Source organism: Clarias gariepinus, chromosome 1, assembly GCF_024256425.1.
Source record: "Clarias gariepinus isolate MV-2021 ecotype Netherlands chromosome 1, CGAR_prim_01v2, whole genome shotgun sequence".
NCBI lineage: Eukaryota > Metazoa > Chordata > Actinopteri > Siluriformes > Clariidae > Clarias > Clarias gariepinus.
Window position 1 is genome coordinate 4,610,860 of NC_071100.1, and position 15,479 is coordinate 4,626,338.

General features: G+C 52.4%; 61 non-coding genes across 61 annotated transcripts; 45 read left to right on the forward strand and 16 right to left on the reverse strand.

Moving 5' to 3' along the window:
- Positions 1-166: 166 nt before the first annotated feature.
- Positions 167-239, forward strand: trnav-uac (transfer RNA valine (anticodon UAC)). Its single transcript has one exon. It is a non-coding gene; the product is annotated as a tRNA-Val (tRNA).
- A 150-nt stretch (positions 240-389) lies between these two features.
- On the forward strand, positions 390-462 carry trnav-cac (transfer RNA valine (anticodon CAC)). The gene has a single exon. It is a non-coding gene; the product is annotated as a tRNA-Val (tRNA).
- Positions 463-705: 243 nt separating this feature from the next.
- On the reverse strand, positions 706-777 carry trnag-ucc (transfer RNA glycine (anticodon UCC)). Its single transcript has one exon. It is a non-coding gene; the product is annotated as a tRNA-Gly (tRNA).
- Positions 778-964: 187 nt separating this feature from the next.
- Positions 965-1,037, forward strand: trnav-uac (transfer RNA valine (anticodon UAC)). Its single transcript has one exon. It is a non-coding gene; the product is annotated as a tRNA-Val (tRNA).
- Positions 1,038-1,121: 84 nt separating this feature from the next.
- Positions 1,122-1,194, forward strand: trnav-aac (transfer RNA valine (anticodon AAC)). The gene has a single exon. It is a non-coding gene; the product is annotated as a tRNA-Val (tRNA).
- Positions 1,195-1,329: 135 nt separating this feature from the next.
- trnav-cac (transfer RNA valine (anticodon CAC)) lies at positions 1,330-1,402 on the forward strand. Its single transcript has one exon. It is a non-coding gene; the product is annotated as a tRNA-Val (tRNA).
- Positions 1,403-1,645: 243 nt separating this feature from the next.
- On the reverse strand, positions 1,646-1,717 carry trnag-ucc (transfer RNA glycine (anticodon UCC)). Its single transcript has one exon. It is a non-coding gene; the product is annotated as a tRNA-Gly (tRNA).
- A 258-nt stretch (positions 1,718-1,975) lies between these two features.
- On the forward strand, positions 1,976-2,048 carry trnav-cac (transfer RNA valine (anticodon CAC)). Its single transcript has one exon. It is a non-coding gene; the product is annotated as a tRNA-Val (tRNA).
- A 291-nt stretch (positions 2,049-2,339) lies between these two features.
- On the forward strand, positions 2,340-2,412 carry trnav-uac (transfer RNA valine (anticodon UAC)). Its single transcript has one exon. It is a non-coding gene; the product is annotated as a tRNA-Val (tRNA).
- An 84-nt stretch (positions 2,413-2,496) lies between these two features.
- Positions 2,497-2,569, forward strand: trnav-aac (transfer RNA valine (anticodon AAC)). The gene has a single exon. It is a non-coding gene; the product is annotated as a tRNA-Val (tRNA).
- Positions 2,570-2,704: 135 nt separating this feature from the next.
- On the forward strand, positions 2,705-2,777 carry trnav-cac (transfer RNA valine (anticodon CAC)). Its single transcript has one exon. It is a non-coding gene; the product is annotated as a tRNA-Val (tRNA).
- A 243-nt stretch (positions 2,778-3,020) lies between these two features.
- On the reverse strand, positions 3,021-3,092 carry trnag-ucc (transfer RNA glycine (anticodon UCC)). The gene has a single exon. It is a non-coding gene; the product is annotated as a tRNA-Gly (tRNA).
- Positions 3,093-3,279: 187 nt separating this feature from the next.
- Positions 3,280-3,352, forward strand: trnav-uac (transfer RNA valine (anticodon UAC)). Its single transcript has one exon. It is a non-coding gene; the product is annotated as a tRNA-Val (tRNA).
- Positions 3,353-3,502: 150 nt separating this feature from the next.
- Positions 3,503-3,575, forward strand: trnav-cac (transfer RNA valine (anticodon CAC)). Its single transcript has one exon. It is a non-coding gene; the product is annotated as a tRNA-Val (tRNA).
- Positions 3,576-3,818: 243 nt separating this feature from the next.
- On the reverse strand, positions 3,819-3,890 carry trnag-ucc (transfer RNA glycine (anticodon UCC)). Its single transcript has one exon. It is a non-coding gene; the product is annotated as a tRNA-Gly (tRNA).
- Positions 3,891-4,077: 187 nt separating this feature from the next.
- Positions 4,078-4,150, forward strand: trnav-uac (transfer RNA valine (anticodon UAC)). The gene has a single exon. It is a non-coding gene; the product is annotated as a tRNA-Val (tRNA).
- An 84-nt stretch (positions 4,151-4,234) lies between these two features.
- On the forward strand, positions 4,235-4,307 carry trnav-aac (transfer RNA valine (anticodon AAC)). Its single transcript has one exon. It is a non-coding gene; the product is annotated as a tRNA-Val (tRNA).
- Positions 4,308-4,442: 135 nt separating this feature from the next.
- Positions 4,443-4,515, forward strand: trnav-cac (transfer RNA valine (anticodon CAC)). The gene has a single exon. It is a non-coding gene; the product is annotated as a tRNA-Val (tRNA).
- Positions 4,516-4,758: 243 nt separating this feature from the next.
- Positions 4,759-4,830, reverse strand: trnag-ucc (transfer RNA glycine (anticodon UCC)). Its single transcript has one exon. It is a non-coding gene; the product is annotated as a tRNA-Gly (tRNA).
- Positions 4,831-5,017: 187 nt separating this feature from the next.
- On the forward strand, positions 5,018-5,090 carry trnav-uac (transfer RNA valine (anticodon UAC)). Its single transcript has one exon. It is a non-coding gene; the product is annotated as a tRNA-Val (tRNA).
- An 84-nt stretch (positions 5,091-5,174) lies between these two features.
- trnav-aac (transfer RNA valine (anticodon AAC)) lies at positions 5,175-5,247 on the forward strand. The gene has a single exon. It is a non-coding gene; the product is annotated as a tRNA-Val (tRNA).
- A 135-nt stretch (positions 5,248-5,382) lies between these two features.
- On the forward strand, positions 5,383-5,455 carry trnav-cac (transfer RNA valine (anticodon CAC)). The gene has a single exon. It is a non-coding gene; the product is annotated as a tRNA-Val (tRNA).
- Positions 5,456-5,698: 243 nt separating this feature from the next.
- trnag-ucc (transfer RNA glycine (anticodon UCC)) lies at positions 5,699-5,770 on the reverse strand. The gene has a single exon. It is a non-coding gene; the product is annotated as a tRNA-Gly (tRNA).
- A 187-nt stretch (positions 5,771-5,957) lies between these two features.
- On the forward strand, positions 5,958-6,030 carry trnav-uac (transfer RNA valine (anticodon UAC)). Its single transcript has one exon. It is a non-coding gene; the product is annotated as a tRNA-Val (tRNA).
- Positions 6,031-6,180: 150 nt separating this feature from the next.
- Positions 6,181-6,253, forward strand: trnav-cac (transfer RNA valine (anticodon CAC)). The gene has a single exon. It is a non-coding gene; the product is annotated as a tRNA-Val (tRNA).
- Positions 6,254-6,496: 243 nt separating this feature from the next.
- On the reverse strand, positions 6,497-6,568 carry trnag-ucc (transfer RNA glycine (anticodon UCC)). The gene has a single exon. It is a non-coding gene; the product is annotated as a tRNA-Gly (tRNA).
- A 187-nt stretch (positions 6,569-6,755) lies between these two features.
- Positions 6,756-6,828, forward strand: trnav-uac (transfer RNA valine (anticodon UAC)). Its single transcript has one exon. It is a non-coding gene; the product is annotated as a tRNA-Val (tRNA).
- Positions 6,829-6,978: 150 nt separating this feature from the next.
- trnav-cac (transfer RNA valine (anticodon CAC)) lies at positions 6,979-7,051 on the forward strand. Its single transcript has one exon. It is a non-coding gene; the product is annotated as a tRNA-Val (tRNA).
- A 243-nt stretch (positions 7,052-7,294) lies between these two features.
- On the reverse strand, positions 7,295-7,366 carry trnag-ucc (transfer RNA glycine (anticodon UCC)). Its single transcript has one exon. It is a non-coding gene; the product is annotated as a tRNA-Gly (tRNA).
- Positions 7,367-7,553: 187 nt separating this feature from the next.
- On the forward strand, positions 7,554-7,626 carry trnav-uac (transfer RNA valine (anticodon UAC)). Its single transcript has one exon. It is a non-coding gene; the product is annotated as a tRNA-Val (tRNA).
- A 150-nt stretch (positions 7,627-7,776) lies between these two features.
- Positions 7,777-7,849, forward strand: trnav-cac (transfer RNA valine (anticodon CAC)). Its single transcript has one exon. It is a non-coding gene; the product is annotated as a tRNA-Val (tRNA).
- Positions 7,850-8,092: 243 nt separating this feature from the next.
- On the reverse strand, positions 8,093-8,164 carry trnag-ucc (transfer RNA glycine (anticodon UCC)). The gene has a single exon. It is a non-coding gene; the product is annotated as a tRNA-Gly (tRNA).
- A 187-nt stretch (positions 8,165-8,351) lies between these two features.
- trnav-uac (transfer RNA valine (anticodon UAC)) lies at positions 8,352-8,424 on the forward strand. Its single transcript has one exon. It is a non-coding gene; the product is annotated as a tRNA-Val (tRNA).
- A 150-nt stretch (positions 8,425-8,574) lies between these two features.
- trnav-cac (transfer RNA valine (anticodon CAC)) lies at positions 8,575-8,647 on the forward strand. Its single transcript has one exon. It is a non-coding gene; the product is annotated as a tRNA-Val (tRNA).
- Positions 8,648-8,890: 243 nt separating this feature from the next.
- On the reverse strand, positions 8,891-8,962 carry trnag-ucc (transfer RNA glycine (anticodon UCC)). The gene has a single exon. It is a non-coding gene; the product is annotated as a tRNA-Gly (tRNA).
- A 187-nt stretch (positions 8,963-9,149) lies between these two features.
- Positions 9,150-9,222, forward strand: trnav-uac (transfer RNA valine (anticodon UAC)). The gene has a single exon. It is a non-coding gene; the product is annotated as a tRNA-Val (tRNA).
- Positions 9,223-9,372: 150 nt separating this feature from the next.
- trnav-cac (transfer RNA valine (anticodon CAC)) lies at positions 9,373-9,445 on the forward strand. The gene has a single exon. It is a non-coding gene; the product is annotated as a tRNA-Val (tRNA).
- A 243-nt stretch (positions 9,446-9,688) lies between these two features.
- Positions 9,689-9,760, reverse strand: trnag-ucc (transfer RNA glycine (anticodon UCC)). The gene has a single exon. It is a non-coding gene; the product is annotated as a tRNA-Gly (tRNA).
- Positions 9,761-9,947: 187 nt separating this feature from the next.
- On the forward strand, positions 9,948-10,020 carry trnav-uac (transfer RNA valine (anticodon UAC)). Its single transcript has one exon. It is a non-coding gene; the product is annotated as a tRNA-Val (tRNA).
- A 150-nt stretch (positions 10,021-10,170) lies between these two features.
- Positions 10,171-10,243, forward strand: trnav-cac (transfer RNA valine (anticodon CAC)). Its single transcript has one exon. It is a non-coding gene; the product is annotated as a tRNA-Val (tRNA).
- Positions 10,244-10,486: 243 nt separating this feature from the next.
- Positions 10,487-10,558, reverse strand: trnag-ucc (transfer RNA glycine (anticodon UCC)). The gene has a single exon. It is a non-coding gene; the product is annotated as a tRNA-Gly (tRNA).
- Positions 10,559-10,745: 187 nt separating this feature from the next.
- On the forward strand, positions 10,746-10,818 carry trnav-uac (transfer RNA valine (anticodon UAC)). The gene has a single exon. It is a non-coding gene; the product is annotated as a tRNA-Val (tRNA).
- A 150-nt stretch (positions 10,819-10,968) lies between these two features.
- On the forward strand, positions 10,969-11,041 carry trnav-cac (transfer RNA valine (anticodon CAC)). Its single transcript has one exon. It is a non-coding gene; the product is annotated as a tRNA-Val (tRNA).
- Positions 11,042-11,284: 243 nt separating this feature from the next.
- trnag-ucc (transfer RNA glycine (anticodon UCC)) lies at positions 11,285-11,356 on the reverse strand. Its single transcript has one exon. It is a non-coding gene; the product is annotated as a tRNA-Gly (tRNA).
- A 187-nt stretch (positions 11,357-11,543) lies between these two features.
- trnav-uac (transfer RNA valine (anticodon UAC)) lies at positions 11,544-11,616 on the forward strand. The gene has a single exon. It is a non-coding gene; the product is annotated as a tRNA-Val (tRNA).
- Positions 11,617-11,700: 84 nt separating this feature from the next.
- Positions 11,701-11,773, forward strand: trnav-aac (transfer RNA valine (anticodon AAC)). The gene has a single exon. It is a non-coding gene; the product is annotated as a tRNA-Val (tRNA).
- Positions 11,774-12,083: 310 nt separating this feature from the next.
- On the forward strand, positions 12,084-12,156 carry trnav-uac (transfer RNA valine (anticodon UAC)). The gene has a single exon. It is a non-coding gene; the product is annotated as a tRNA-Val (tRNA).
- An 84-nt stretch (positions 12,157-12,240) lies between these two features.
- On the forward strand, positions 12,241-12,313 carry trnav-aac (transfer RNA valine (anticodon AAC)). Its single transcript has one exon. It is a non-coding gene; the product is annotated as a tRNA-Val (tRNA).
- Positions 12,314-12,448: 135 nt separating this feature from the next.
- Positions 12,449-12,521, forward strand: trnav-cac (transfer RNA valine (anticodon CAC)). Its single transcript has one exon. It is a non-coding gene; the product is annotated as a tRNA-Val (tRNA).
- Positions 12,522-12,764: 243 nt separating this feature from the next.
- trnag-ucc (transfer RNA glycine (anticodon UCC)) lies at positions 12,765-12,836 on the reverse strand. Its single transcript has one exon. It is a non-coding gene; the product is annotated as a tRNA-Gly (tRNA).
- Positions 12,837-13,023: 187 nt separating this feature from the next.
- trnav-uac (transfer RNA valine (anticodon UAC)) lies at positions 13,024-13,096 on the forward strand. The gene has a single exon. It is a non-coding gene; the product is annotated as a tRNA-Val (tRNA).
- An 84-nt stretch (positions 13,097-13,180) lies between these two features.
- Positions 13,181-13,253, forward strand: trnav-aac (transfer RNA valine (anticodon AAC)). The gene has a single exon. It is a non-coding gene; the product is annotated as a tRNA-Val (tRNA).
- A 135-nt stretch (positions 13,254-13,388) lies between these two features.
- On the forward strand, positions 13,389-13,461 carry trnav-cac (transfer RNA valine (anticodon CAC)). The gene has a single exon. It is a non-coding gene; the product is annotated as a tRNA-Val (tRNA).
- A 243-nt stretch (positions 13,462-13,704) lies between these two features.
- Positions 13,705-13,776, reverse strand: trnag-ucc (transfer RNA glycine (anticodon UCC)). Its single transcript has one exon. It is a non-coding gene; the product is annotated as a tRNA-Gly (tRNA).
- Positions 13,777-13,963: 187 nt separating this feature from the next.
- trnav-uac (transfer RNA valine (anticodon UAC)) lies at positions 13,964-14,036 on the forward strand. Its single transcript has one exon. It is a non-coding gene; the product is annotated as a tRNA-Val (tRNA).
- An 84-nt stretch (positions 14,037-14,120) lies between these two features.
- trnav-aac (transfer RNA valine (anticodon AAC)) lies at positions 14,121-14,193 on the forward strand. The gene has a single exon. It is a non-coding gene; the product is annotated as a tRNA-Val (tRNA).
- A 135-nt stretch (positions 14,194-14,328) lies between these two features.
- On the forward strand, positions 14,329-14,401 carry trnav-cac (transfer RNA valine (anticodon CAC)). Its single transcript has one exon. It is a non-coding gene; the product is annotated as a tRNA-Val (tRNA).
- Positions 14,402-14,644: 243 nt separating this feature from the next.
- Positions 14,645-14,716, reverse strand: trnag-ucc (transfer RNA glycine (anticodon UCC)). Its single transcript has one exon. It is a non-coding gene; the product is annotated as a tRNA-Gly (tRNA).
- Positions 14,717-14,903: 187 nt separating this feature from the next.
- On the forward strand, positions 14,904-14,976 carry trnav-uac (transfer RNA valine (anticodon UAC)). The gene has a single exon. It is a non-coding gene; the product is annotated as a tRNA-Val (tRNA).
- Positions 14,977-15,060: 84 nt separating this feature from the next.
- Positions 15,061-15,133, forward strand: trnav-aac (transfer RNA valine (anticodon AAC)). Its single transcript has one exon. It is a non-coding gene; the product is annotated as a tRNA-Val (tRNA).
- Positions 15,134-15,268: 135 nt separating this feature from the next.
- Positions 15,269-15,341, forward strand: trnav-cac (transfer RNA valine (anticodon CAC)). The gene has a single exon. It is a non-coding gene; the product is annotated as a tRNA-Val (tRNA).
- Positions 15,342-15,479: the final 138 nt, after the last annotated feature.

Below are 15,479 nucleotides of genomic sequence, written 5' to 3' on the forward strand. Positions count from 1 at the left end.
AATGGGCCCATTTTTAGCCGCGATCTTTATTGTCCCCTCGATGCCAGGCAACTCCGAATCAACGTTTTCTTATTCGACTTCATGTGGATTGAAGGCTCTGGGTGGGAGCGCCGTTTCCCGCACGTGCAGATGACAGGCCGACATCAAAAGAGCCTCACCCGGGGTGGTTTCTGTAGTGTAGTGGTTATCACGTTCGCCTTACACGCGAAAGGTCCCCGGATCGAAGCCGGGTAGGAACAGCGCTCCTTTCTTCGTTCCGGTCAGCGCGTCAAGAAAAACTTTGACGCCGAAAAGACGCCTGAAGTCCGGTGCTGAGCGTTGTGGTTTCTGTAGTGTAGTGGTTATCGCGTTCGCCTAACACGCGAAAGGTCCCTGCCAACCTGCCCGTGGTTTCTGTAGTGTAGCGGTTATCACGTTCGCCTCACACGCGAAAGGTCCCCGGTTCGAAACCGGGCAGAAACATGCTGAGGTTTTTGGCCTTTGCCTCTATGGACCTCATGTTCTCATCACTGCAGACCTTCAGAAACCTTGGAAGACAGTATCCTCTGCAAATATGAGCTCATCTCACATCAATCAACATTCAGACATGGTTGTTAATTAAAGATAAGACATGGAATACTCTGTTGGCTACACTGGTGTCTTTGTGGGCTGACTGTCATGGGACTCTTACATGGCGCGCACCTGAACATTCAACTTAAAAGGGCATGCGTTGGCCGGGAATCGAACCCGGGTCAACTGCTTGGAAGGCAGCTATGCTCACCACTATACCACCAACGCCACGGTTGAGGTAACCGCGCGAATGAGCCCATTTTTAGCCGCGATCTTTATTGTCCCCTCGATGCCAGGCAACTCCGAATCAACGTTTTCTTATTCGACTTCATGTGGATTGAAGGCTCTGGGTGGGAGCGCCGTTTCCCGCACGTGCAGATGACAGGCCGACATCAAAAGAGCCTCACCCGGGGTGGTTTCTGTAGTGTAGTGGTTATCACGTTCGCCTTACACGCGAAAGGTCCCCGGATCGAAGCCGGGTAGGAACAGCGCTCCTTTCTTCGTTCCGGTCAGCGCGTCAAGAAAAACTTTGACGCCGAAAAGACGCCTGAAGTCCGGTGCTGAGCGTTGTGGTTTCTGTAGTGTAGTGGTTATCACGTTCGCCTAACACGCGAAAGGTCCCTGGTTCGAAACCAGGCAGAAACACTGCTTTTGACCTGTCCTCCAATAGGCATCCAGCCGTCATCGGTCGGAAAGGCTGGTGCCTGCTAGAGTGGTTCTTCTCGCCAGAGTTCCTGTTTCCCACACCCCAGGTGGCAGCGAGCGGCCAACCTGCCCGTGGTTTCTGTAGTGTAGCGGTTATCACGTTCGCCTCACACGCGAAAGGTCCCCGGTTCGAAACCGGGCAGAAACATGCTGAGGTTTTTGGCCTTTGCCTCTATGGACCTCATGTTCTCATCACTGCAGACCTTCAGAAACCTTGGAAGACAGTATCCTCTGCAAATATGAGCTCATCTCACATCAATCAACATTCAGACATGGTTGTTAATTAAAGATAAGACATGGAATACTCTGTTGGCTACACTGGTGTCTTTGTGGGCTGACTGTCATGGGACTCTTACATGGCGCGCACCTGAACATTCAACTTAAAAGGGCATGCGTTGGCCGGGAATCGAACCCGGGTCAACTGCTTGGAAGGCAGCTATGCTCACCACTATACCACCAACGCCACGGTTGAGGTAACCGCGCGAATGGGCCCATTTTTAGCCGCGATCTTTATTGTCCCCTCGATGCCAGGCAACTCCGAATCAACGTTTTCTTATTCGACTTCATGTGGATTGAAGGCTCTGGGTGGGAGCGCCGTTTCCCGCACGTGCAGATGACAGGCCGACATCAAAAGAGCCTCACCCGGGGTGGTTTCTGTAGTGTAGTGGTTATCACGTTCGCCTTACACCCCAGGTGGCAGCGAGCGGCCAACCTGCCCGTGGTTTCTGTAGTGTAGCGGTTATCACGTTCGCCTCACACGCGAAAGGTCCCCGGTTCGAAACCGGGCAGAAACATGCTGAGGTTTTTGGCCTTTGCCTCTATGGACCTCATGTTCTCATCACTGCAGACCTTCAGAAACCTTGGAAGGCAGCTATGCTCACCACTATACCACCAACGCCACGGTTGAGGTAACCGCGCGAATGAGCCCATTTTTAGCCGCGATCTTTATTGTCCCCTCGATGCCAGGCAACTCCGAATCAACGTTTTCTTATTCGACTTCATGTGGATTGAAGGCTCTGGGTGGGAGCGCCGTTTCCCGCACGTGCAGATGACAGGCCGACATCAAAAGAGCCTCACCCGGGGTGGTTTCTGTAGTGTAGTGGTTATCACGTTCGCCTTACACGCGAAAGGTCCCCGGATCGAAGCCGGGTAGGAACAGCGCTCCTTTCTTCGTTCCGGTCAGCGCGTCAAGAAAAACTTTGACGCCGAAAAGACGCCTGAAGTCCGGTGCTGAGCGTTGTGGTTTCTGTAGTGTAGTGGTTATCACGTTCGCCTAACACGCGAAAGGTCCCTGGTTCGAAACCAGGCAGAAACACTGCTTTTGACCTGTCCTCCAATAGGCATCCAGCCGTCATCGGTCGGAAAGGCTGGTGCCTGCTAGAGTGGTTCTTCTCGCCAGAGTTCCTGTTTCCCACACCCCAGGTGGCAGCGAGCGGCCAACCTGCCCGTGGTTTCTGTAGTGTAGCGGTTATCACGTTCGCCTCACACGCGAAAGGTCCCCGGTTCGAAACCGGGCAGAAACATGCTGAGGTTTTTGGCCTTTGCCTCTATGGACCTCATGTTCTCATCACTGCAGACCTTCAGAAACCTTGGAAGACAGTATCCTCTGCAAATATGAGCTCATCTCACATCAATCAACATTCAGACATGGTTGTTAATTAAAGATAAGACATGGAATACTCTGTTGGCTACACTGGTGTCTTTGTGGGCTGACTGTCATGGGACTCTTACATGGCGCGCACCTGAACATTCAACTTAAAAGGGCATGCGTTGGCCGGGAATCGAACCCAGGTCAACTGCTTGGAAGGCAGCTATGCTAACCACTATACCACCAACGCCACGGTTGAGGTAACCGCGCTAATGAGCCCATTTTTAGCCGCGATCTTTATTGTCCCCTCGATGCCAGGCAACTCCGAATCAACGTTTTCTTATTCGACTTCATGTGGATTGAAGGCTCTGGGTGGGAGCGCCGTTTCCCGCACGTGCAGATGACAGGCCGACATCAAAAGAGCCTCACCCGGGGTGGTTTCTGTAGTGTAGTGGTTATCACGTTCGCCTTACACGCGAAAGGTCCCCGGATCGAAGCCGGGTAGGAACAGCGCTCCTTTCTTCGTTCCGGTCAGCGCGTCAAGAAAAACTTTGACGCCGAAAAGACGCCTGAAGTCCGGTGCTGAGCGTTGTGGTTTCTGTAGTGTAGTGGTTATCGCGTTCGCCTAACACGTGAAAGGTCCCTGCCAACCTGCCCGTGGTTTCTGTAGTGTAGCGGTTATCACGTTCGCCTCACACGCGAAAGGTCCCCGGTTCGAAACCAGGCAGAAACATGCTGAGGTTTTTGGCCTTTGCCTCTATGGACCTCATGTTCTCATCACTGCAGACCTTCAGAAACCTTGGAAGACAGTATCCTCTGCAAATATGAGCTCATCTCACATCAATCAACATTCAGACATGGTTGTTAATTAAAGATAAGACATGGAATACTCTGTTGGCTACACTGGTGTCTTTGTGGGCTGACTGTCATGGGACTCTTACATGGCGCGCACCTGAACATTCAACTTAAAAGGGCATGCGTTGGCCGGGAATCGAACCCGGGTCAACTGCTTGGAAGGCAGCTATGCTCACCACTATACCACCAACGCCACGGTTGAGGTAACCGCGCGAATGAGCCCATTTTTAGCCGCGATCTTTATTGTCCCCTCGATGCCAGGCAACTCCGAATCAACGTTTTCTTATTCGACTTCATGTGGATTGAAGGCTCTGGGTGGGAGCGCCGTTTCCCGCACGTGCAGATGACAGGCCGACATCAAAAGAGCCTCACCCGGGGTGGTTTCTGTAGTGTAGTGGTTATCACGTTCGCCTTACACGCGAAAGGTCCCCGGATCGAAGCCGGGTAGGAACAGCGCTCCTTTCTTCGTTCCGGTCAGCGCGTCAAGAAAAACTTTGACGCCGAAAAGACGCCTGAAGTCCGGTGCTGAGCGTTGTGGTTTCTGTAGTGTAGTGGTTATCACGTTCGCCTAACACGCGAAAGGTCCCTGGTTCGAAACCAGGCAGAAACACTGCTTTTGACCTGTCCTCCAATAGGCATCCAGCTGTCATCGGTCGGAAAGGCTGGTGCCTGCTAGAGTGGTTCTTCTCGCCAGAGTTCCTGTTTCCCACACCCCAGGTGGCAGCGAGCGGCCAACCCGCCCGTGGTTTCTGTAGTGTAGCGGTTATCACGTTCGCCTCACACGCGAAAGGTCCCCGGTTCGAAACCGGGCAGAAACATGCTGAGGTTTTTGGCCTTTGCCTCTATGGACCTCATGTTCTCATCACTGCAGACCTTCAGAAACCTTGGAAGACAGTATCCTCTGCAAATATGAGCTCATCTCACATCAATCAACATTCAGACATGGTTGTTAATTAAAGATAAGACATGGAATACTCTGTTGGCTACACTGGTGTCTTTGTGGGCTGACTGTCATGGGACTCTTACATGGCGCGCACCTGAACATTCAACTTAAAAGGGCATGCGTTGGCCGGGAATCGAACCCGGGTCAACTGCTTGGAAGGCAGCTATGCTCACCACTATACCACCAACGCCACGGTTGAGGTAACCGCGCGAATGGGCCCATTTTTAGCCGCGATCTTTATTGTCCCCTCGATGCCAGGCAACTCCGAATCAACGTTTTCTTATTCGACTTCATGTGGATTGAAGGCTCTGGGTGGGAGCGCCGTTTCCCGCACGTGCAGATGACAGGCCGACATCAAAAGAGCCTCACCCGGGGTGGTTTCTGTAGTGTAGTGGTTATCACGTTCGCCTTACACGCGAAAGGTCCCCGGATCGAAGCCGGGTAGGAACAGCGCTCCTTTCTTCGTTCCGGTCAGCGCGTCAAGAAAAACTTTGACGCCGAAAAGACGCCTGAAGTCCGGTGCTGAGCGTTGTGGTTTCTGTAGTGTAGTGGTTATCGCGTTCGCCTAACACGCGAAAGGTCCCTGGTTCGAAACCAGGCAGAAACACTGCTTTTGACCTGTCCTCCAATAGGCATCCAGCCGTCATCGGTCGGAAAGGCTGGTGCCTGCTAGAGTGGTTCTTCTCGCCAGAGTTCCTGTTTCCCACACCCCAGGTGGCAGCGAGCGGCCAACCTGCCCGTGGTTTCTGTAGTGTAGCGGTTATCACGTTCGCCTCACACGCGAAAGGTCCCCGGTTCGAAACCGGGCAGAAACATGCTGAGGTTTTTGGCCTTTGCCTCTATGGACCTCATGTTCTCATCACTGCAGACCTTCAGAAACCTTGGAAGACAGTATCCTCTGCAAATATGAGCTCATCTCACATCAATCAACATTCAGACATGGTTGTTAATTAAAGATAAGACATGGAATACTCTGTTGGCTACACTGGTGTCTTTGTGGGCTGACTGTCATGGGACTCTTACATGGCGCGCACCTGAACATTCAACTTAAAAGGGCATGCGTTGGCCGGGAATCGAACCCAGGTCAACTGCTTGGAAGGCAGCTATGCTCACCACTATACCACCAACGCCACGGTTGAGGTAACCGCGCTAATGAGCCCATTTTTAGCCGCGATCTTTATTGTCCCCTCGATGCCAGGCAACTCCGAATCAACGTTTTCTTATTCGACTTCATGTGGATTGAAGGCTCTGGGTGGGAGCGCCGTTTCCCGCACGTGCAGATGACAGGCCGACATCAAAAGAGCCTCACCCGGGGTGGTTTCTGTAGTGTAGTGGTTATCACGTTCGCCTTACACGCGAAAGGTCCCCGGATCGAAGCCGGGTAGGAACAGCGCTCCTTTCTTCGTTCCGGTCAGCGCGTCAAGAAAAACTTTGACGCCGAAAAGACGCCTGAAGTCCGGTGCTGAGCGTTGTGGTTTCTGTAGTGTAGTGGTTATCGCGTTCGCCTAACACGCGAAAGGTCCCTGCCAACCTGCCCGTGGTTTCTGTAGTGTAGCGGTTATCACGTTCGCCTCACAAGCGAAAGGTCCCCGGTTCGAAACCGGGCAGAAACATGCTGAGGTTTTTGGCCTTTGCCTCTATGGACCTCATGTTCTCATCACTGCAGACCTTCAGAAACCTTGGAAGACAGTATCCTCTGCAAATATGAGCTCATCTCACATCAATCAACATTCAGACATGGTTGTTAATTAAAGATAAGACATGGAATACTCTGTTGGCTACACTGGTGTCTTTGTGGGCTGACTGTCATGGGACTCTTACATGGCGCGCACCTGAACATTCAACTTAAAAGGGCATGCGTTGGCCGGGAATCGAACCCAGGTCAACTGCTTGGAAGGCAGCTATGCTCACCACTATACCACCAACGCCACGGTTGAGGTAACCGCGCGAATGAGCCCATTTTTAGCCGCGATCTTTATTGTCCCCTCGATGCCAGGCAACTCCGAATCAACGTTTTCTTATTCGACTTCATGTGGATTGAAGGCTCTGGGTGGGAGCGCCGTTTCCCGCACGTGCAGATGACAGGCCGACATCAAAAGAGCCTCACCCGAGGTGGTTTCTGTAGTGTAGTGGTTATCACGTTCGCCTTACACGCGAAAGGTCCCCGGATCGAAGCCGGGTAGGAACAGCGCTCCTTTCTTCGTTCCGGTCAGCGCGTCAAGAAAAACTTTGACGCCGAAAAGACGCCTGAAGTCCGGTGCTGAGCGTTGTGGTTTCTGTAGTGTAGTGGTTATCGCGTTCGCCTAACACGCGAAAGGTCCCTGCCAACCTGCCCGTGGTTTCTGTAGTGTAGCGGTTATCACGTTCGCCTCACACGCGAAAGGTCCCCGGTTCGAAACCGGGCAGAAACATGCTGAGGTTTTTGGCCTTTGCCTCTATGGACCTCATGTTCTCATCACTGCAGACCTTCAGAAACCTTGGAAGACAGTATCCTCTGCAAATATGAGCTCATCTCACATCAATCAACATTCAGACATGGTTGTTAATTAAAGATAAGACATGGAATACTCTGTTGGCTACACTGGTGTCTTTGTGGGCTGACTGTCATGGGACTCTTACATGGCGCGCACCTGAACATTCAACTTAAAAGGGCATGCGTTGGCCGGGAATCGAACCCAGGTCAACTGCTTGGAAGGCAGCTATGCTCACCACTATACCACCAACGCCACGGTTGAGGTAACCGCGCTAATGAGCCCATTTTTAGCCGCGATCTTTATTGTCCCCTCGATGCCAGGCAACTCCGAATCAACGTTTTCTTATTCGACTTCATGTGGATTGAAGGCTCTGGGTGGGAGCGCCGTTTCCCGCACGTGCAGATGACAGGCCGACATCAAAAGAGCCTTACCCGGGGTGGTTTCTGTAGTGTAGTGGTTATCACGTTCGCCTTACACGCGAAAGGTCCCCGGATCGAAGCCGGGTAGGAACAGCGCTCCTTTCTTCGTTCCGGTCAGCGCGTCAAGAAAAACTTTGACGCCGAAAAGACGCCTGAAGTCCGGTGCTGAGCGTTGTGGTTTCTGTAGTGTAGTGGTTATCGCGTTCGCCTAACACGCGAAAGGTCCCTGCCAACCTGCCCGTGGTTTCTGTAGTGTAGCGGTTATCACGTTCGCCTCACAAGCGAAAGGTCCCCGGTTCGAAACCGGGCAGAAACATGCTGAGGTTTTTGGCCTTTGCCTCTATGGACCTCATGTTCTCATCACTGCAGACCTTCAGAAACCTTGGAAGACAGTATCCTCTGCAAATATGAGCTCATCTCACATCAATCAACATTCAGACATGGTTGTTAATTAAAGATAAGACATGGAATACTCTGTTGGCTACACTGGTGTCTTTGTGGGCTGACTGTCATGGGACTCTTACATGGCGCGCACCTGAACATTCAACTTAAAAGGGCATGCGTTGGCCGGGAATCGAACCCAGGTCAACTGCTTGGAAGGCAGCTATGCTCACCACTATACCACCAACGCCACGGTTGAGGTAACCGCGCGAATGAGCCCATTTTTAGCCGCGATCTTTATTGTCCCCTCGATGCCAGGCAACTCCGAATCAACGTTTTCTTATTCGACTTCATGTGGATTGAAGGCTCTGGGTGGGAGCGCCGTTTCCCGCACGTGCAGATGACAGGCCGACATCAAAAGAGCCTCACCCGAGGTGGTTTCTGTAGTGTAGTGGTTATCACGTTCGCCTTACACGCGAAAGGTCCCCGGATCGAAGCCGGGTAGGAACAGCGCTCCTTTCTTCGTTCCGGTCAGCGCGTCAAGAAAAACTTTGACGCCGAAAAGACGCCTGAAGTCCGGTGCTGAGCGTTGTGGTTTCTGTAGTGTAGTGGTTATCGCGTTCGCCTAACACGCGAAAGGTCCCTGCCAACCTGCCCGTGGTTTCTGTAGTGTAGCGGTTATCACGTTCGCCTCACACGCGAAAGGTCCCCGGTTCGAAACCGGGCAGAAACATGCTGAGGTTTTTGGCCTTTGCCTCTATGGACCTCATGTTCTCATCACTGCAGACCTTCAGAAACCTTGGAAGACAGTATCCTCTGCAAATATGAGCTCATCTCACATCAATCAACATTCAGACATGGTTGTTAATTAAAGATAAGACATGGAATACTCTGTTGGCTACACTGGTGTCTTTGTGGGCTGACTGTCATGGGACTCTTACATGGCGCGCACCTGAACATTCAACTTAAAAGGGCATGCGTTGGCCGGGAATCGAACCCAGGTCAACTGCTTGGAAGGCAGCTATGCTCACCACTATACCACCAACGCCACGGTTGAGGTAACCGCGCTAATGAGCCCATTTTTAGCCGCGATCTTTATTGTCCCCTCGATGCCAGGCAACTCCGAATCAACGTTTTCTTATTCGACTTCATGTGGATTGAAGGCTCTGGGTGGGAGCGCCGTTTCCCGCACGTGCAGATGACAGGCCGACATCAAAAGAGCCTCACCCGGGGTGGTTTCTGTAGTGTAGTGGTTATCACGTTCGCCTTACACGCGAAAGGTCCCCGGATCGAAGCCGGGTAGGAACAGCGCTCCTTTCTTCGTTCCGGTCAGCGCGTCAAGAAAAACTTTGACGCCGAAAAGACGCCTGAAGTCCGGTGCTGAGCGTTGTGGTTTCTGTAGTGTAGTGGTTATCGCGTTCGCCTAACACGCGAAAGGTCCCTGCCAACCTGCCCGTGGTTTCTGTAGTGTAGCGGTTATCACGTTCGCCTCACAAGCGAAAGGTCCCCGGTTCGAAACCGGGCAGAAACATGCTGAGGTTTTTGGCCTTTGCCTCTATGGACCTCATGTTCTCATCACTGCAGACCTTCAGAAACCTTGGAAGACAGTATCCTCTGCAAATATGAGCTCATCTCACATCAATCAACATTCAGACATGGTTGTTAATTAAAGATAAGACATGGAATACTCTGTTGGCTACACTGGTGTCTTTGTGGGCTGACTGTCATGGGACTCTTACATGGCGCGCACCTGAACATTCAACTTAAAAGGGCATGCGTTGGCCGGGAATCGAACCCAGGTCAACTGCTTGGAAGGCAGCTATGCTCACCACTATACCACCAACGCCACGGTTGAGGTAACCGCGCGAATGAGCCCATTTTTAGCCGCGATCTTTATTGTCCCCTCGATGCCAGGCAACTCCGAATCAACGTTTTCTTATTCGACTTCATGTGGATTGAAGGCTCTGGGTGGGAGCGCCGTTTCCCGCACGTGCAGATGACAGGCCGACATCAAAAGAGCCTCACCCGGGGTGGTTTCTGTAGTGTAGTGGTTATCACGTTCGCCTTACACGCGAAAGGTCCCCGGATCGAAGCCGGGTAGGAACAGCGCTCCTTTCTTCGTTCCGGTCAGCGCGTCAAGAAAAACTTTGACGCCGAAAAGACGCCTGAAGTCCGGTGCTGAGCGTTGTGGTTTCTGTAGTGTAGTGGTTATCGCGTTCGCCTAACACGCGAAAGGTCCCTGCCAACCTGCCCGTGGTTTCTGTAGTGTAGCGGTTATCACGTTCGCCTCACACGCGAAAGGTCCCCGGTTCGAAACCGGGCAGAAACATGCTGAGGTTTTTGGCCTTTGCCTCTATGGACCTCATGTTCTCATCACTGCAGACCTTCAGAAACCTTGGAAGACAGTATCCTCTGCAAATATGAGCTCATCTCACATCAATCAACATTCAGACATGGTTGTTAATTAAAGATAAGACATGGAATACTCTGTTGGCTACACTGGTGTCTTTGTGGGCTGACTGTCATGGGACTCTTACATGGCGCGCACCTGAACATTCAACTTAAAAGGGCATGCGTTGGCCGGGAATCGAACCCGGGTCAACTGCTTGGAAGGCAGCTATGCTCACCACTATACCACCAACGCCACGGTTGAGGTAACCGCGCGAATGAGCCCATTTTTAGCCGCGATCTTTATTGTCCCCTCGATGCCAGGCAACTCCGAATCAACGTTTTCTTATTCGACTTCATGTGGATTGAAGGCTCTGGGTGGGAGCGCCGTTTCCCGCACGTGCAGATGACAGGCCGACATCAAAAGAGCCTCACCCGGGGTGGTTTCTGTAGTGTAGTGGTTATCACGTTCGCCTTACACGCGAAAGGTCCCCGGATCGAAGCCGGGTAGGAACAGCGCTCCTTTCTTCGTTCCGGTCAGCGCGTCAAGAAAAACTTTGACGCCGAAAAGACGCCTGAAGTCCGGTGCTGAGCGTTGTGGTTTCTGTAGTGTAGTGGTTATCGCGTTCGCCTAACACGCGAAAGGTCCCTGCCAACCTGCCCGTGGTTTCTGTAGTGTAGCGGTTATCACGTTCGCCTCACACGCGAAAGGTCCCCGGTTCGAAACCGGGCAGAAACATGCTGAGGTTTTTGGCCTTTGCCTCTATGGACCTCATGTTCTCATCACTGCAGACCTTCAGAAACCTTGGAAGACAGTATCCTCTGCAAATATGAGCTCATCTCACATCAATCAACATTCAGACATGGTTGTTAATTAAAGATAAGACATGGAATACTCTGTTGGCTACACTGGTGTCTTTGTGGGCTGACTGTCATGGGACTCTTACATGGCGCGCACCTGAACATTCAACTTAAAAGGGCATGCGTTGGCCGGGAATCGAACCCGGGTCAACTGCTTGGAAGGCAGCTATGCTCACCACTATACCACCAACGCCACGGTTGAGGTAACCGCGCGAATGAGCCCATTTTTAGCCGCGATCTTTATTGTCCCCTCGATGCCAGGCAACTCCGAATCAACGTTTTCTTATTCGACTTCATGTGGATTGAAGGCTCTGGGTGGGAGCGCCGTTTCCCGCACGTGCAGATGACAGGCCGACATCAAAAGAGCCTCACCCGGGGTGGTTTCTGTAGTGTAGTGGTTATCACGTTCGCCTTACACGCGAAAGGTCCCCGGATCGAAGCCGGGTAGGAACAGCGCTCCTTTCTTCGTTCCGGTCAGCGCGTCAAGAAAAACTTTGACGCCGAAAAGACGCCTGAAGTCCGGTGCTGAGCGTTGTGGTTTCTGTAGTGTAGTGGTTATCACGTTCGCCTAACACGCGAAAGGTCCCTGGTTCGAAACCAGGCAGAAACACTGCTTTTGACCTGTCCTCCAATAGGCATCCAGCCGTCATCGGTCGGAAAGGCTGGTGCCTGCTAGAGTGGTTCTTCTCGCCAGAGTTCCTGTTTCCCACACCCCAGGTGGCAGCGAGCGGCCAACCTGCCCGTGGTTTCTGTAGTGTAGCGGTTTTTTAGCCGCGATCTTTATTGTCCCCTCGATGCCAGGCAACTCCGAATCAACGTTTTCTTATTCGACTTCATGTGGATTGAAGGCTCTGGGTGGGAGCGCCGTTTCCCGCACGTGCAGATGACAGGCCGACATCAAAAGAGCCTCACCCGGGGTGGTTTCTGTAGTGTAGTGGTTATCACGTTCGCCTTACACGCGAAAGGTCCCCGGATCGAAGCCGGGTAGGAACAGCGCTCCTTTCTTCGTTCCGGTCAGCGCGTCAAGAAAAACTTTGACGCCGAAAAGACGCCTGAAGTCCGGTGCTGAGCGTTGTGGTTTCTGTAGTGTAGTGGTTATCACGTTCGCCTAACACGCGAAAGGTCCCTGGTTCGAAACCAGGCAGAAACACTGCTTTTGACCTGTCCTCCAATAGGCATCCAGCCGTCATCGGTCGGAAAGGCTGGTGCCTGCTAGAGTGGTTCTTCTCGCCAGAGTTCCTGTTTCCCACACCCCAGGTGGCAGCGAGCGGCCAACCTGCCCGTGGTTTCTGTAGTGTAGCGGTTATCACGTTCGCCTCACACGCGAAAGGTCCCCGGTTCGAAACCGGGCAGAAACATGCTGAGGTTTTTGGCCTTTGCCTCTATGGACCTCATGTTCTCATCACTGCAGACCTTCAGAAACCTTGGAAGACAGTATCCTCTGCAAATATGAGCTCATCTCACATCAATCAACATTCAGACATGATTGTTAATTAAAGATAAGACATGGAATACTCTGTTGGCTACACTGGTGTCTTTGTGGGCTGACTGTCATGGGACTCTTACATGGCGCGCACCTGAACATTCAACTTAAAAGGGCATGCGTTGGCCGGGAATCGAACCCAGGTCAACTGCTTGGAAGGCAGCTATGCTCACCACTATACCACCAACGCCACGGTTGAGGTAACCGCGCGAATGAGCCCATTTTTAGCCGCGATCTTTATTGTCCCCTCGATGCCAGGCAACTCCGAATCAACGTTTTCTTATTCGACTTCATGTGGATTGAAGGCTCTGGGTGGGAGCGCCGTTTCCCGCACGTGCAGATGACAGGCCGACATCAAAAGAGCCTCACCCGGGGTGGTTTCTGTAGTGTAGTGGTTATCACGTTCGCCTTACACGCGAAAGGTCCCCGGATCGAAGCCGGGTAGGAACAGCGCTCCTTTCTTCGTTCCGGTCAGCGCGTCAAGAAAAACTTTGACGCCGAAAAGACGCCTGAAGTCCGGTGCTGAGCGTTGTGGTTTCTGTAGTGTAGTGGTTATCACGTTCGCCTAACACGCGAAAGGTCCCTGGTTCGAAACCAGGCAGAAACACTGCTTTTGACCTGTCCTCCAATAGGCATCCAGCCGTCATCGGTCGGAAAGGCTGGTGCCTGCTAGAGTGGTTCTTCTCGCCAGAGTTCCTGTTTCCCACACCCCAGGTGGCAGCGAGCGGCCAACCTGCCCGTGGTTTCTGTAGTGTAGCGGTTATCACGTTCGCCTCACACGCGAAAGGTCCCCGGTTCGAAACCGGGCAGAAACATGCTGAGGTTTTTGGCCTTTGCCTCTATGGACCTCATGTTCTCATCACTGCAGACCTTCAGAAACCTTGGAAGACAGTATCCTCTGCAAATATGAGCTCATCTCACATCAATCAACATTCAGACATGGTTGTTAATTAAAGATAAGACATGGAATACTCTGTTGGCTACACTGGTGTCTTTGTGGGCTGACTGTCATGGGACTCTTACATGGCGCGCACCTGAACATTCAACTTAAAAGGGCATGCGTTGGCCGGGAATCGAACCCGGGTCAACTGCTTGGAAGGCAGCTATGCTCACCACTATACCACCAACGCCACGGTTGAGGTAACCGCGCGAATGAGCCCATTTTTAGCCGCGATCTTTATTGTCCCCTCGATGCCAGGCAACTCCGAATCAACGTTTTCTTATTCGACTTCATGTGGATTGAAGGCTCTGGGTGGGAGCGCCGTTTCCCGCACGTGCAGATGACAGGCCGACATCAAAAGAGCCTCGCCCGGGGTGGTTTCTGTAGTGTAGTGGTTATCACGTTCGCCTTACACGCGAAAGGTCCCCGGATCGAAGCCGGGTAGGAACAGCGCTCCTTTCTTCGTTCCGGTCAGCGCGTCAAGAAAAACTTTGACGCCGAAAAGACGCCTGAAGTCCGGTGCTGAGCGTTGTGGTTTCTGTAGTGTAGTGGTTATCACGTTCGCCTAACACGCGAAAGGTCCCTGGTTCGAAACCAGGCAGAAACACTGCTTTTGACCTGTCCTCCAATAGGCATCCAGCCGTCATCGGTCGGAAAGGCTGGTGCCTGCTAGAGTGGTTCTTCTCGCCAGAGTTCCTGTTTCCCACACCCCAGGTGGCAGCGAGCGGCCAACCTGCCCGTGGTTTCTGTAGTGTAGCGGTTATCACGTTCGCCTCACACGCGAAAGGTCCCCGGTTCGAAACCGGGCAGAAACATGCTGAGGTTTTTGGCCTTTGCCTCTATGGACCTCATGTTCTCATCACTGCAGACCTTCAGAAACCTTGGAAGACAGTATCCTCTGCAAATATGAGCTCATCTCACATCAATCAACATTCAGACATGGTTGTTAATTAAAGATAAGACATGGAATACTCTGTTGGCTACACTGGTGTCTTTGTGGGCTGACTGTCATGGGACTCTTACATGGCGCGCACCTGAACATTCAACTTAAAAGGGCATGCGTTGGCCGGGAATCGAACCCAGGTCAACTGCTTGGAAGGCAGCTATGCTCACCACTATACCACCAACGCCACGGTTGAGGTAACCGCGCGAATGAGCCCATTTTTAGCCGCGATCTTTATTGTCCCCTCGATGCCAGGCAACTCCGAATCAACGTTTTCTTATTCGACTTCATGTGGATTGAAGGCTCTGGGTGGGAGCGCCGTTTCCCGCACGTGCAGATGACAGGCCGACATCAAAAGAGCCTCGCCCGGGGTGGTTTCTGTAGTGTAGTGGTTATCACGTTCGCCTTACACGCGAAAGGTCCCCGGATCGAAGCCGGGTAGGAACAGCGCTCCTTTCTTCGTTCCGGTCAGCGCGTCAAGAAAAACTTTGACGCCGAAAAGACGCCTGAAGTCCGGTGCTGAGCGTTGTGGTTTCTGTAGTGTAGTGGTTATCACGTTCGCCTAACACGCGAAAGGTCCCTGGTTCGAAACCAGGCAGAAACACTGCTTTTGACCTGTCCTCCAATAGGCATCCAGCCGTCATCGGTCGGAAAGGCTGGTGCCTGCTAGAGTGGTTCTTCTCGCCAGAGTTCCTGTTTCCCACACCCCAGGTGGCAGCGAGCGGCCAACCCGCCCGTGGTTTCTGTAGTGTAGCGGTTATCACGTTCGCCTCACACGCGAAAGGTCCCCGGTTCGAAACCGGGCAGAAACATGCTGAGGTTTTTGGCCTTTGCCTCTATGGACCTCATGTTCTCATCACTGCAGACCTTCAGAAACCTTGGAAGACAGTATCCTCTGCAAATATGAGCTCATCTCACATCAATCAACATTCAGACATGGTTGTTAATTA